The 13,721-nt window shown below is 39.8% G+C and overlaps 1 protein-coding gene across 17 annotated transcripts in view; it reads right to left on the bottom strand.

The window, feature by feature from the left end:
• The window catches only part of PCDH15 (protocadherin related 15), a 609,044-nt gene that overhangs the window by 406,481 nt on the left and 188,842 nt on the right, over window positions 1-13,721 (bottom strand). The gene's annotated exons all lie outside the window — the stretch shown is intronic.

Raw genomic sequence — 13,721 nt, forward strand, 5'->3', positions numbered from 1 at the left:
TCTCAGGGCAGCAAACAACGCAAAAGACAACTACAAAAATCCATTCACAAAACATTAGCAAGACAGCAAACCATTAATTGCTAGAGGCAGGAGCAATATATAAAAACAACCTAAAACAAGAGGTCAGTCTGCTAAAGATGCACCAACGCTGCTTGCCAGAACTTGTATTGACTAGGCAGTTGAAAGCACAAGGCAGAGAGTTTTAAATTTAGCCATGGCCATAGAGAGGGCCCGATTCTGCATCCCAGCCAGTCACACCTTCACCACTGTCAGGATGCAGAGAAGAGCCTCACCTGTTAATTTTAAAAGAATAGGCAGGCACTACTTTTACGGTCATCCATCCAGAAGAAAAAGAATATATTGTTGTGAGTTTGGGAGCGGGGGTCAGTCTGTATGATGCCTGAGGTTGCTTCTAATTCCCTGGAAACAGCAAGTGTTAAAATCTAATGGAGGATCCCATTGTTGAATTAGCCAGGGAAGGGTCTACTTGCCACCTAAGTACCAGCACAAGTATAGTTATCAGTATATTAAAGGATGTTTCTCTGTGCCAGAGGGGAAATGGGTAGGCCCCCTTCATCACATGGCTGGTAGTGAGAAGGGCAATAGCCAGAGTCATGTGAGAGAGCTGGGCTAGAAGCAGGAAGCAACAAGAGAGACAGAGCCATGATTGATTTCGTTGCATTATAGCTCATTGTTTAACAGGAACAGACAGGGATTGGAAGAGGACGGCAAAATGTTTCCTAACACATGGAATCTAAGTTGCGAACGATCATAATATATGAAGCTATTTAATATATATACATATTACATAGCCTAGAAGTTAAGAGAGGGACATTAATGTACAATTTTCATGCTCTTTGGTGTATGAATGTGTTTCTAAGGGCCTTTTCTTAAGCCAAAAATCATTTGATCTTGGAATATATTATAGCTCTGTATTTCATGTGCTGCTCGTCACTCGGGATAATTTACCTGTGAAGTGGTCAGGAAAAAACTCATTAGTAAAACTAAAATTTCATTATTTTTTACAATATTTACACTATGCAAAAAAAGTAAGAAAAGATCAAAAGAGATAAAACAAATTAAGTTTTCTACGGAGCACAATCTCATATATCATCCTGTACTGTCAGATTTGTTCCGCATCTCTAATTCTTTATTCCACTGTTTGAAATGGAACAGGTTTTGCTGATTGGTCTTATGTCTGTCATTGATTGCAACACCCTTCTATTTCCCTGCATACTTGTTGTAGATAATATTAGGCACAACAAAAGGCATTCATCAGCTAGCATTTTCACAAACTTTCTTTGAAAGACTATTTTAATTATAATCATATTATGTTTTCTAGTTATTCAAGAATACAATTTTCATTGACTCCAAACTGTCCAGTTTTGCTTTAATGATTTAAATAAGGTTGCTCTGGCATAACATTTGTACAGCCAAGTCCAATGAATGTTTCCTTAGAAATAAGTCATACTGTGTGCATTGGGACGTATTCTCAAGCAAGCATGCATCAAATTGCTGACTTATTTTCTTTACTTGTCTCTTCAGGATCTCTGTAATTTTTCACCACTTCCTGGTGAATTATTATGAGGACATTTCTCAAATATGCCACAGCACAATGTGCCAGTGAAATAATGTTTCATGAAATTCCAGAGTCTATGAAGAAGAAAATATCTGTAAATGTATTATGTATTTAACCTGTTTTGAACAAACTATGTATAAATTGCTGGTTGCAAGAACCTGAGTCTGCCAGATGTTCAAACAAAGAAACAAAAGGAAAGATCCTGCTGTGCCAGTTGATGTAATCTGCATTAGTAAAGCCTGATCATATGATATAGCACCACAAAGAAAATTACATTTGTAGGAAGTTTTTCCCCAATTGTCATATGACACCGATCCCATCTATCCCAAGTCAATGTTTTTTTTTTCTTCTTCTTACTCTTGCCAGATCTACTAATTAGAACCAATACATGAAGCTGCCTTAAATCGAGACAGCCAATTGGTTCATCTAAATCCCTGCAGACAGAAAACCAAATGTGAAGGAGAATGCTAGAGGTAATTTTTGTACAAACTAGCATTCAATCACAAGAGTATCCACCAGCATTCTCAGTAGCCCAGAAAATGGACTCCCATCTCAATGATGACTAGACCTCAGGCACAATTATACTCTAGACTCTGTAACTGGAATCATCAGAAAAGACCCAACATTCAACATACAGTGTTTAGAAGACACTAAATTGATCTACGTAAAGCAATTCTTTTTTTCCTGTGGTAACTATAGAAAGTTGCCCTTCAGGCAGGTTTTTACAGTTGTGTTTTGATGGCTCTTGTAGCTGAAATCTATAGTGTTGTTACTCAGAAATAATCTGCTAAACAACCCCTACGGAGAACATTTTGCTGTAACAATACATTTTCCCTTCTTAATCTCTTAAATTTCAGGAAACAAATTCTGCAGAGAACAAATTCTTCCTTAAGAATCTGAGAGCTATGATCTGGTCAACATTATTTACATTTAGTCACAGGAAGATTATAATAAACAGGGGTGGAATTTGGTTATATGGCATCCCGTGAGAGGCCAAAATTTTATGCCCCTCCCCCAGATGGTGCAACAGGAGGCTGGCAGTCCCTTCTTCTCCCCATGTCTTCTCCTATCCTAGCCTCTCCTCTCCATTTTTCCTCTCCTTCCCCCCAGCTTGATTCTCCCTCCCAGGAAAAAAAAAATTCACAAAGAAAGTCAGAGGGAGCTCTTTGGATCTTTCTCAAGCATAAAGAAAAATTCAAAGTTTAGAAATTGCCTCCTCTTTTCTCCAAAAAAGAGAGAAAGCTGTCAACTCCTAACGAAAATCATTCACCATTGGCTTCCAGTCTCACTACCTGCCTTACTGTTACCATGCATAAGAGAGGGACATGGGGTTGGGGATAGTCCTACCTCTCAGTCCACCTACTGAGTGAGGGAACCGATCTCACCACTCCCCTCTCCTCCCCTCCATTTGGTTCCTGTGCAGGCAAACTGGCACTGCCATAAATCCGCCCCTGTAACAATGCATATTTCTTGCGTTATAATATATTCATCTTAGTATTTCTCAGATTCTGACTGCCATTGGATATAAGAGGTAGGACAGGTGTGGAAAGAATAATGGAAAAAATAAATGGCCATTACATGGATTTTTTTATTATTATTATCTACGATATACTTGTTTCCCTACTTGAAATGCACATCTTGCCCATAATGTCATGGTGAAGGTATATTTAGCTTGGCTGGAACAAACTAAAGTGCAATTTTAAAACTGAGTATGGCACCTTGCCCTCTGCAAATGCTTCTGAGGTAAATGGTTTGCTGTAATGTCAGGCCAGCCTAAAAACAAAACAAAAAACACCTCTGCAGAAAATATCCTTTAGGCCCCAAATATTCTTACTGAGTCTGCCAGAGAAGTTCTCCCGAGCCACATTTGGAAAAGAACTTTGGGAACTCGTTAAAGCCTGCTTCCAAAGAGAGGTGAGGCTTAGAAATACCTGAATTATTTTCCAGCCCATATTAAAATCAAAGTAGGTGATCAATTGCCTATTTTTCCTATGCAAAGAAATGGAAGAACAGAGCACTCTTACATTGCATAGAAGAAAAGTTTCCTTAGATTGAACCTTCTATTTTTTTTCTCTCCCTACAGAAGCACCTTTAGCCCCATTCAAGGGCTGAATTCAAGGTGTAGATAGGAGATGGGCTTATTCCTTATTGGTCCTCAGCAAGGAAAACCAACAACCCTCAGCTGTAGCTCAGTGACATAGCATCAGCTTTGCATGCAGAATGTCCCAGGTTCAAGGCCCAGCATCTGCAGTTAGGGCTAGGAATGTCCCACCAGGAAAGTCCACTTTCAGAAATCCTGAAGAGCCACTGGTTAGAATCAGTGTAAAGAGGGGTTGGACTACAAGGTAGGAAATGCAAATGGCATGCACAAGGCATGGGGAAATGACCTAGACATAACAACAGATGAAGACGTCTGATTAAATTATGGGTGAAACATCTTATGAAGGTAGTGTTTCACTGGCACTGGAATCCAGTCAAGCTCTCTTGTGCCACCTCTGCAACATCCCAATGCTGGTGGCAATAGGAGGGGACCTCATACATTGATGGTGGGAGCTTAGTGGGCTTGGGCAAAGCATTTTTAATAGTTTCTAATGTTATTGATTAACCATTGAACCCAAACCCTTCTCTGGCCCTTCTTTCACTAGATGCCAATCCAGACTCTCCGTTTAGACATAAGGGCTTAACTGCCATGCCTGTTTAGAGATTGCCTCCCACAGAAAGACCTCAATGGTCTATCTTTCATGGGATGGCAAGAAACAGTCTGAGATATGGTTCTTTCCATGAATTTAACACAACACTGAATGGTTGCTGGAGGCCAAATGAAACATGATCATTATGGCCTATCAATGATATAAATCAAAGTGATTTTAATGTTAGACTTCCAACCACTCACACCGAAAAGGCAGGCAAGGCCTGTTCCATTTTTTTCACCCCTGTCCAAAGGGGAATCATCGCCTTCTGGCCTGGCCTGCCATGCTCCGGTACTCCTCCAAGTGTTGCCAATTGGCTTTTCCCCATGCCATGGGAAACTGGTGCACAGGAACACCTCGGCTCTTGCCAAACACAGTGGAAGCCAAGGCACTCCTCCAATTGTTGCTGCTTGTTTGGCTTCTCAAACCTGATTTTTTTATTATTTTGATGTGAAGATCTTGGGTAATTTCCAGATTTATCCAAGAGGAGTTTCTGAGAACATGCCCATCACTAACTCTTACCTTTAAATGACAATGAAATTAATGAATGCTCAAAGCTTTTCAGATATCTCTTGCAGAGCAGGTCTCGGATTATATATCTGGAGTGGAGCAATGATGCTGAAGACTGCCGGGACTGGAAGTATGTGTCCCATGCAAACACAATGCTGGTTCCCTGCAAACCAGTCATTTTAAATTGTCTCAATAAAGCAAAGATCCTTCATCCGTCTCTTCTCCAATCTTGTGCAAATTCCATCATTGCCTTGTGTGCATTAGCCATTGCCCAGTGTTGTATGTGCACCAAGGCTAACAATGGATGAGGCTTAGCAAGAATTGCATCCATTTAGCCAGGAAAGAAGGCCAGGGTTTGGTGTGAGCTTACAATCCTTGATTCAGATGGAAATTCTGTTTAGCCCTAATCATTATTAGGATTGGTTCAAGCACAATGAGACACCATGGTTAAGGCTAACAAAGGAAGGGAAAGGGGAATTTGTACAGAGAGGGGAGGACTGATGAAGAGGGAAGGATATTCTGGAAGCTGGGGCCCATTTTATAAACTTCAGTTCTAGGGATCCAGTTTTCTGTCTGCACTGAGTCAAAGTCTTAGAAATCACAGGCATTATCTGTTAAGATGGAATAAAGCCCATTGCTTCTTCATTCTAGCATGTCTAAGTATTTCAATACACTTTCATACAGCAAAGCTTGAACCTAATTAAGTTTGCAATTGCTTTCTCCACTCCCTTATGATTGAAGCAATCTGCAGACAGAGACAAATGTGACATAGTACCATGCTTCTACAACCCACCCAACCCCCCCCCCCATTTTTTCCTTTTAAAAACTGTTCTTGACTATCCAGTCATAGGATATTACTGTGTAATTTGAAATCTCAAAACCTGCACTGTAAACACTTATTTGACCTGATTATTTTACTAACCCTGGAATTTTTTTTGTCTGTAATAGCTCAACATGGTACTCTAATTTTGGTCAGCTCTGTGAAATAAGGACCTTCTGAAGTTAAAAAACTCAACTTAAAACACTAAATTTGCTTTATTGAAACTGTGGGGGGGAGACAATATTATCTGCCTGTTTTATGCTCTGATAACATTCTCATTGAAGCTAAAGCAATAAACTTTAATCCTTTACACTTTTTCTAACTTCCAATTTCTGCTTTAACAAACAAAACTGATTGTGAAACAGATGAGAGAGGAAAGTACTTTATCTTCATTAGCTTAAATCAGAATGCCCTTCAAGAAGAATGAGATGTAAAAGCATATAAATGTTAAGTTTCCTGCTTCTTAATTGGCATATTCAGCCTGTAAATATACATTCTAAACCGATTACTTCACTGTGGAAGTGCTGAACACAACTTTGCACTAAGGAGATAGATGTACAGTCATTGTGCACGATAAGGATTAATGGGCATTAGATCTTTATATAAATAATGTAGTAGAACACCGTCAGGCAGTTGTAGATCCCTGAATTATGTATTTTCTGCTAACGTTTACAACTTAAAAGGCATTGTGAGGTCAAATCTGATGACCTCATCGTACACCCGCAATATATTTAGGAAAAAGCATCTATCTTTTCTGTACGACACAGTCAGTGAAGTCAATGGGAAATGTGGTTTTGGAACATGAACTGCTATGGCACCTATGTTTCATCTCAGTTTATGGTAATGTTGTTGTTGTTGTTGTTGTTTAGTTGTTTAGTCATGTCCGACCCTTTGTGACCCCATGGACCAGAGCACACCAGGCACTCCTGTCTTCCACTGACTCCCGCAGTTTGGTCAAACGCATGCTGGTAGCTTCGAGAACACTGCCCAACCATCTCATCCTCTGCCGTCCCCTTCTCCTTGTGCCCTCCATCTTTCCCAACATCAGGGTCTTTTCCAGGGAGTCTTCTCTTCTCATGAGGTGGCCAAAGTATTGGAGCCTCAGCTTCACGACCTGTCCTTCTGGTGAGCACTCAGGGCACCAGAATGGATACGTTTGATCTTCTTGCAGTCCATGGGACTCTCAAGAGTCTCCTCCAGCACCATAATTCAAAAGCATCAATTCTTCGGCGATCAGCCTTCTTTATGGTGCAGCTCTGACTTCCATACATCACTACTGGGAAAACCATAGCTTTAACTATACAGACCTTTGTTGGCAAGGTGATGTCTCTACTTTTTAAAATGCTGTCTAGGTTTGTCATTGCTTTTCTCCCAAGAAGCAGGCGTCTTTTAATTTCGTGACTGCTGTCACCATCTGCAGTGATCATGGAGCCCAAGAATGTAAAATACCTCACTGCCTTCTATATGCCAGGAGGTGATGGGCCCAGTGGCCATGATCTTAGTTTTTTTGATGTTGAGCTTCAGATCATATTTTGCACTCTCCTCTTTCACCCTCATTAAAAGGTTCTTTAATTCCTTCTCACTTTCTGCCATCAAGGTTGTGTCATCTGCATATCTGAGGTTGTTGATATTTCTTCTGGCAATCTTAATTCCGGCTTGGGATTCATCCAGCCCAGCCTTTCGCATGATGAATTCTGCATATAAGTTAAATAAGCAGGGAGAAAATATACAGCCTTGTCGTACTCCTTTACCAATTTTGAACCAATCAGTTGTTCCATATCCAGTTCTAACTGTAGCTTCTTGTTCCACATAGAGATTTCTCAGGAGACAGATGAGGTGATCAGGCACTCCCATTTCTTTAAGAACTTGCCATAGTTTGCTGTGGTTGACACAGTCAAAGGCTTTTGCATAGTCAGTGAAGCAGAAGTAGATGTCTTTCGGAAACTCTAGCTTTCTCCATAATCCAGCGCATGTTTGCAATTTGGTCTCTGGTTCCTCTGCCCCTTCGAAATCCAGCTTGCTCTTCTGGGAGTTCTCGGTCCACATACTGCTTAAGCCTGCCTTGTAGAATTTTAAGCATAACCTTGCTAGTGTGTGAAATGAGTGCAATTGTGTGGTAGTTGGAGCATTCTTTGGCACTGCCCTTCTTTGGGACTGGGATGTAGACTGATCTTCTCCAATCCTCTGGCCACTGCTGAGTTTTCCACACTTGCTGGCATATTGAGTGTAGCACCTTAACAGCATCATCTTTTAAAATTTTAAATAGTTCAGCTGGAATATCATCACTTCCACTGGCCTTGTTATTAGCAGTGCTTTCTAAGGCCCATTTGACTTCACTCTCCAGGATTTCTGGCTCAAGGTCATCAACCACACTACCTGGGGTGTACGAGCCATCCATATCTTTCTGGTATAATTCCTCTGTGTATTCTTGCCACCTCTTCTTGATGTCTTCTGCTTCTGTTAGGTCCTTGCCACTTTTGTCCTTTATTATGGTAATCTTTGTACGAAATCTTCCTTTCATATCTCCAATTTTCTTGAACAGATCTCTGGTTCTTCCCATTCTGTTGTTTTCCTCTATTTCTTTGCATTGCTCGTTTAAGAAGGCCTTCTTGTCTCTCCTTGCTATTTTTTGGAAATCTGCATTCAATTTCCTGTAACTTTCACTATCTCCCTCGCATTTTGCTTGCCTTCTCTCCCCCGCTATTTGTAAGGCCTCATTGGACAGCCACTTTGCTTTCTTGCATTTCCTTTTCATTGGGATGGTTTTCGTTGCTGCCTCCTGTATAATGTTGCGAGCCTCCATTCATAGTTCTTCAGGCACTCTGTCCACCAAATCTAAATCCTTAAACCTGTCCCTCACTTCCACTGTGTATTCATAAGGGATTTGATTTAGATTGTATCTTACCGGCCCAGGGGTTTTTCCTACTTTTTTCAGTTTAATTTTGCTATAAGAAGCTGATGATCTGAGCCACAGTCAGCTCCAGGTCTTGTTTTTGCTGACTGTATAGAACTTCTCCATCTTTGGCTGCAGAGAATATAATCAATCTGATTTCGATGTTGCCCATCTGGTGATGTCCATGTGTAGAATTGTCTCTTGTGTTGTTGGAAAAGAGTGTTTGTGATTACCAGCTTGTTTTATCTCTTGATTCCCTACTTTAGCATTCCAATCCCCTATAATGAGAAGAACATCCTTCTTTGGTGTCATTTCTATAAGGTGTTGTAAGTCTTCATAGAATTGGTCAATTTCAGTTTCTTCAGCACCAGTAGTTGGTGCATAAATTTGGATTACTGTGATGTTAAAAGGTCTGCCTTGGATTCATATCGAGATCATTCTATCATTTTTGAGATTCCATCCCAGTACAGCTTTCGCCACTCTTTTGTTGACTATGAGGGCCACTCCATTTCTTTTATGGGATTCTTGCCCACAGTAGTAGATATGATGGTCATCCGAACTGAATTCACCCATTCCCGTCCATTTTAGTTCACCGATGCCCAGGATGTCAATATTTATTCTTGGCATCTCATTTTTTACCACATCCAACTTACCAAGGTTCATGGTTCTTACATTCCAGGTTCCTATGCAATATTTTTCTTTACAGCATTGGACTTTCCTTTCGCTTCCAGGCATATCCGCAACTGAGCAACCTTTCGGCTTTGGCCCAACTGCTTTATCAGCTCTGAATCTACTTGTCCTCTGCTCTTCCTCAGTAGCATGTTGGATGCCTTCCGACCTGAGGGGCTCATCTTCCAGCATCATAACTTTTATATGCCTGTTGTCTTTGTCCATGGAGTTTTCTTGGCAGGGATACTGGAGTGGCTTTCCAGTTCCTGCTCCAGGTGGATCATGTTTGGTCAAAACTCTCCATTATGACCTGTCCATCTTGGGTGGCCCTGCACAGCATAGCTCATAGCTTCTCTGAGTTATTCAAGCCCCTTCGCCACGGCAAGGCATTGATCCATGAAGGGGGTTTATGGTAATAGGGAGTCAAAATTCACACAAGAATATTGGGAGTAATGTTAATTAATTTTATTACTTTTTATGCTGTTTTTGTCACTCTTCTAATCAACAAAGTGTTTGAAATGGTACCTTGAGATGGCCCCGAAAATGAAACGAAATAAAGCTTTCCAAAAGTCTTCACAATTTATTTTTTAATGCATCAGTTTATATACACAAAGACTAGCACAGTCATCACATGTTGATAAAATGCCTCAGCAGATGAAATTGTTATGTTATATTGAAAGAAGTATAAGGATTGGAACAATCTGATTTGCCCAAGATGGAGTTTGAAAGGGTCAGAGGCACAGCAGGAGAAGCCCAGTTCCACACCTTCTAACCAAAGCAAAAGGAAGGAGCAAGCAGGGAGTTCACACTTCTCCAATGTGCCCATTACTTTCCATAAGACCAGTCAATCAAGTTATGGGTAATTCAATTCAAATGTATTGTATGCATTTCCAAATCAACAATTCTATCAAAGAACAACATGTGGATATCAGAGATGAGGGTGGAGAAGCCTAGATACTGTTATCAATACTTCCTTTGTATGTTTGGGGGAGTCTTGTTCAGCCAAATCAGATGACCCTCTGAATGACCTTTGAAATCCTATGTGAGCTTATTTATAGTCCCAAAATGCCTCACTTGATTATTTTTAATGGTTCATGCTACAGAAAGCTTTGTACCCAGCTTGTGCACACTCCTCATGGGCTAATACCTGGCATAGTTTGCCACTTCCTGTCCTAGATTACTGCAGAAGAGAGGATACATAATTTATCAAAATTATATCACCAGATATAAAATCAAAACCAGCAATCTCCAGTAAGCTTTCACTTCAATTGCATTTCCCTCCATTCAGATTGAAAACAAAGAGAAAAGTAGGTCAGTTTTTAAAAGTATTCATATAATGAATTTATATGTAATGGAATCTTCAAAGCATTTCATATTTCAGAATGCCTAAATTGGCCAAACTTTACTCACACAATGATAATAAAATATCATCATAAAATAATGATATGAATACTCTCTCACACAGTAGGACAGTCACTGTCTCAGTTGTGCTTACCCAAACAGTATTCCTAATTGTTTGAACACACTAAGACTGTCCCTGTTGTCACTTCAGCACCTACTGAAGATCTTCTTCTCTCAACAAGCTTTTTAATCTGAGATGTTTCCAAATCTGCATCTGCATTGGAATTTTTAAAAAAGAAAATATGTTTTTCTTGTTTTATCACTTATTGTTTGCTGCCCTAGACTTCTCTGTGGGGGAAGAGCATGATATAATTTTAATTAATTAATAATTTTTAAAATGACTATACAGTACCAGCAAAGTGCATGATGCTATCTATCTATCTATCTATCATCCATCATCTATCTATCTATCATCTACAAGAACTACAGGTAGGTAAATCCTGCCCCCCCCCAAGGAGATTAGAACATGAAAATCTAATCCAGTGTTCTGCTCACAGAAGAACCAACAAGATGCCTACTGGAAGCTCATGAGCAGGTCATCTCCTGCCAACTGCACAACACTGCATCTAAGAGAGTTGTTGTGGCTTTCTCAGTGACAGAAATGAGGACAGTTCAACTCAAACTGAGCCAACAGTGACTACCATTCTTAATAAGAACACTTCTTGGATGCTATTGTTACTTATTTTCATAGCTTTCTAAAAATTTGGGTAAGGAAGGACCCTCGTAGATGAGAAAAACAAACCCAGCTTTTCAATTATTGTCCTTGTACCCTTTTCCAGACCTTCTAGATGAAAAGTTTTGCTGTATCTAAGACCTTGCCCTTGCTTCATAAATATGGCTCCACTAACCTCAGTTATAGGGGGATGCAGATGGCATTGTGGTCTAAACCAAAGCCTAGGGCTTGCTGATCAGAAGGTCGGCGGTGCAAATCCCCGCGACGGGGTGAGCTCCCGTTGTTCGGTCCCTGCTCCTGCCCACCTAGCAGTTCAAAAGCATGTCAAAGTGCAAGTAGATAAATAGGTACCACTACGGCAGGAAGGTAAACAACGTTTCCATGTGCTGCTCTGGTTCGCCAGAAGCAGCTTAGTCATGCTAGCCACATGACCCGGAAGCTGTCTGTGGACAAACGGTGGCTCTCTCGGCCTATAGAGTGAGATGAGTGCGCAACACCAGACTCGTTCACGACTGGACCTAACGGTCAGGGGTACCTTTACCTTTTTTAACCTCAGTTATATCTTCCCCTGGGGATGTTGCAAAGACAACCTGAACATCAACTGCCATGTAGGTTGATTCAGTGAAGTTAAAGTTTTGCATGCCTTGAAGCAAGGTGGGGTCTACAAGGAGGCCATTTCTACACTCCAAGCTATACTCAGCACCACATGCCATGGAACTGTGGAGCATCTAAGCTGTAGTAAGAGATGCCCATTGCAGTATTCTTTAAAAAGCAGATATACTACAGATGACATTTGTTTCAAAGTTAAATTCTGAAATGCAATTTGAATGATTTCTCATCTGCCTTAGATTTGCACAGAAGGAACTTCTAAAAGATAAGGACACATCATCATCATTCTGAAAATGAATCTGCCGTCTAAAATCACATTAGTGTTGTTCATTCTGCTTTGCAGAAATGAGCACATAACTCACTTGCAGTGGTTGAATCTTTACAGAGGAAACACCATAAAATTTTTGATATCCTCTAGGGCAAATGTCTGCATGGGAAAGATAGTGAAGAATTATAGGATACATGAACCTTGAGCAACCTCCTCCTTGATGATATGTAATTACCTGCCAGCCACTAAGGCAGTAAGTAGTAACTATAAAAAATTCATTGTTCCATTGGACTCAGTGGACACAACCCATCTGAGAGCTTTACAAAACCTTAAAGAGCAATTTCTCTTTAAATAGCAAATGTTTTAGAGCTAGGAATAAACCTGATGCATTTAACTAATAAATCTTAATCATTAGAGGGAAATGAAATTTCCATCCAACCAATATCCTAAATCACATCTTTGATAAGCACTACATGTATAGATGTTTGCTGTTATTAGATACTGCCTTACTATGTCTGCATAAATATACAAAACTATTTGTCAGTCAATGTTTTGTCATTGATAAATCCTGCAATCAAGAGGGAAGTATCATTAAAGTAATATATGAGGACAAGTGAAAACGTTCTTGTAAAGTTTAGACTAGGAAAAAATGGGTGGGACACACAGGGGAATGAAAGATAACAGAATCTTATGTTCACAACTTTCTAAGAAAGAATATGTAGAATCGTGCATCTCTACTGCACAAACAATAACATTTAAGATAACATATTTGTATGCTATTGTAAAATCATAAAAAGGGCTCTGCTGGATCAAACCATATGCTCATCTAGTCCAGCATCCTGTTCTGACAGAAGCCAGCCCCATGTCTGCAACCAGGACATGAGGGCAACAGTACAATCCCCACTTGTGATTCCCAGCAAATTCTCTTCAGAGGCACAGTACTTCCGGGAGTGGAGACTGAACACTAGATACTGATAGTCTTATTCTCCATGAAATTATTTCTGGACATGAGAAACTAGAATAAACTTCACCAAGGTGGTGGGAAGTGCTTTTTGTCATTGTTGTTCATTTAGAAGGGAGAAGTGGAATTCAGGGATTTTCATTTTTTAAAAAAATATATAAATTGTGTGTCTTTGTTTCTCAGTTGGATCCTTTTACATGTTTTTGTATGTATTGTGGTATGTTATTCATTGTGATTTGCATTGTGACTTGCAGTTATCTTTATAGATCATAGTTTAGTAATTATTTATTGTAATTGTGAAGAGTGAATTTGTTTATTTATTATTTGAGCGTTAATTGTTTTGTACTCTTATATTCTAATAGATTACTGAAAATTACTTTATTTGATATGTCATTCCATTTTAAAGTTATGTTTTGTATTGGATCAGATTATTATATGGTGTGTGTTCTTTGTTGTATATTTTGTCGTTGTAAACTGCCTTGTGTATAGTATTATAGAAAGATGGTATACAAATTAAAAGTGAAACGAAACGAAAAAGTTGTGTATAATCGAAATGGATTCCCACTCAGTAATCAGGTGATTGCCAGCTGAAGTTTCCAAATCACCTTAGTGATTTGGACATCCCAGTTGGTGATTTGAACCAACCAT

Source organism: Podarcis tiliguerta, assembly GCF_965153285.1.
Source record: "Podarcis tiliguerta genome assembly, chromosome: 5".
NCBI lineage: Eukaryota > Metazoa > Chordata > Lepidosauria > Squamata > Lacertidae > Podarcis > Podarcis tiliguerta.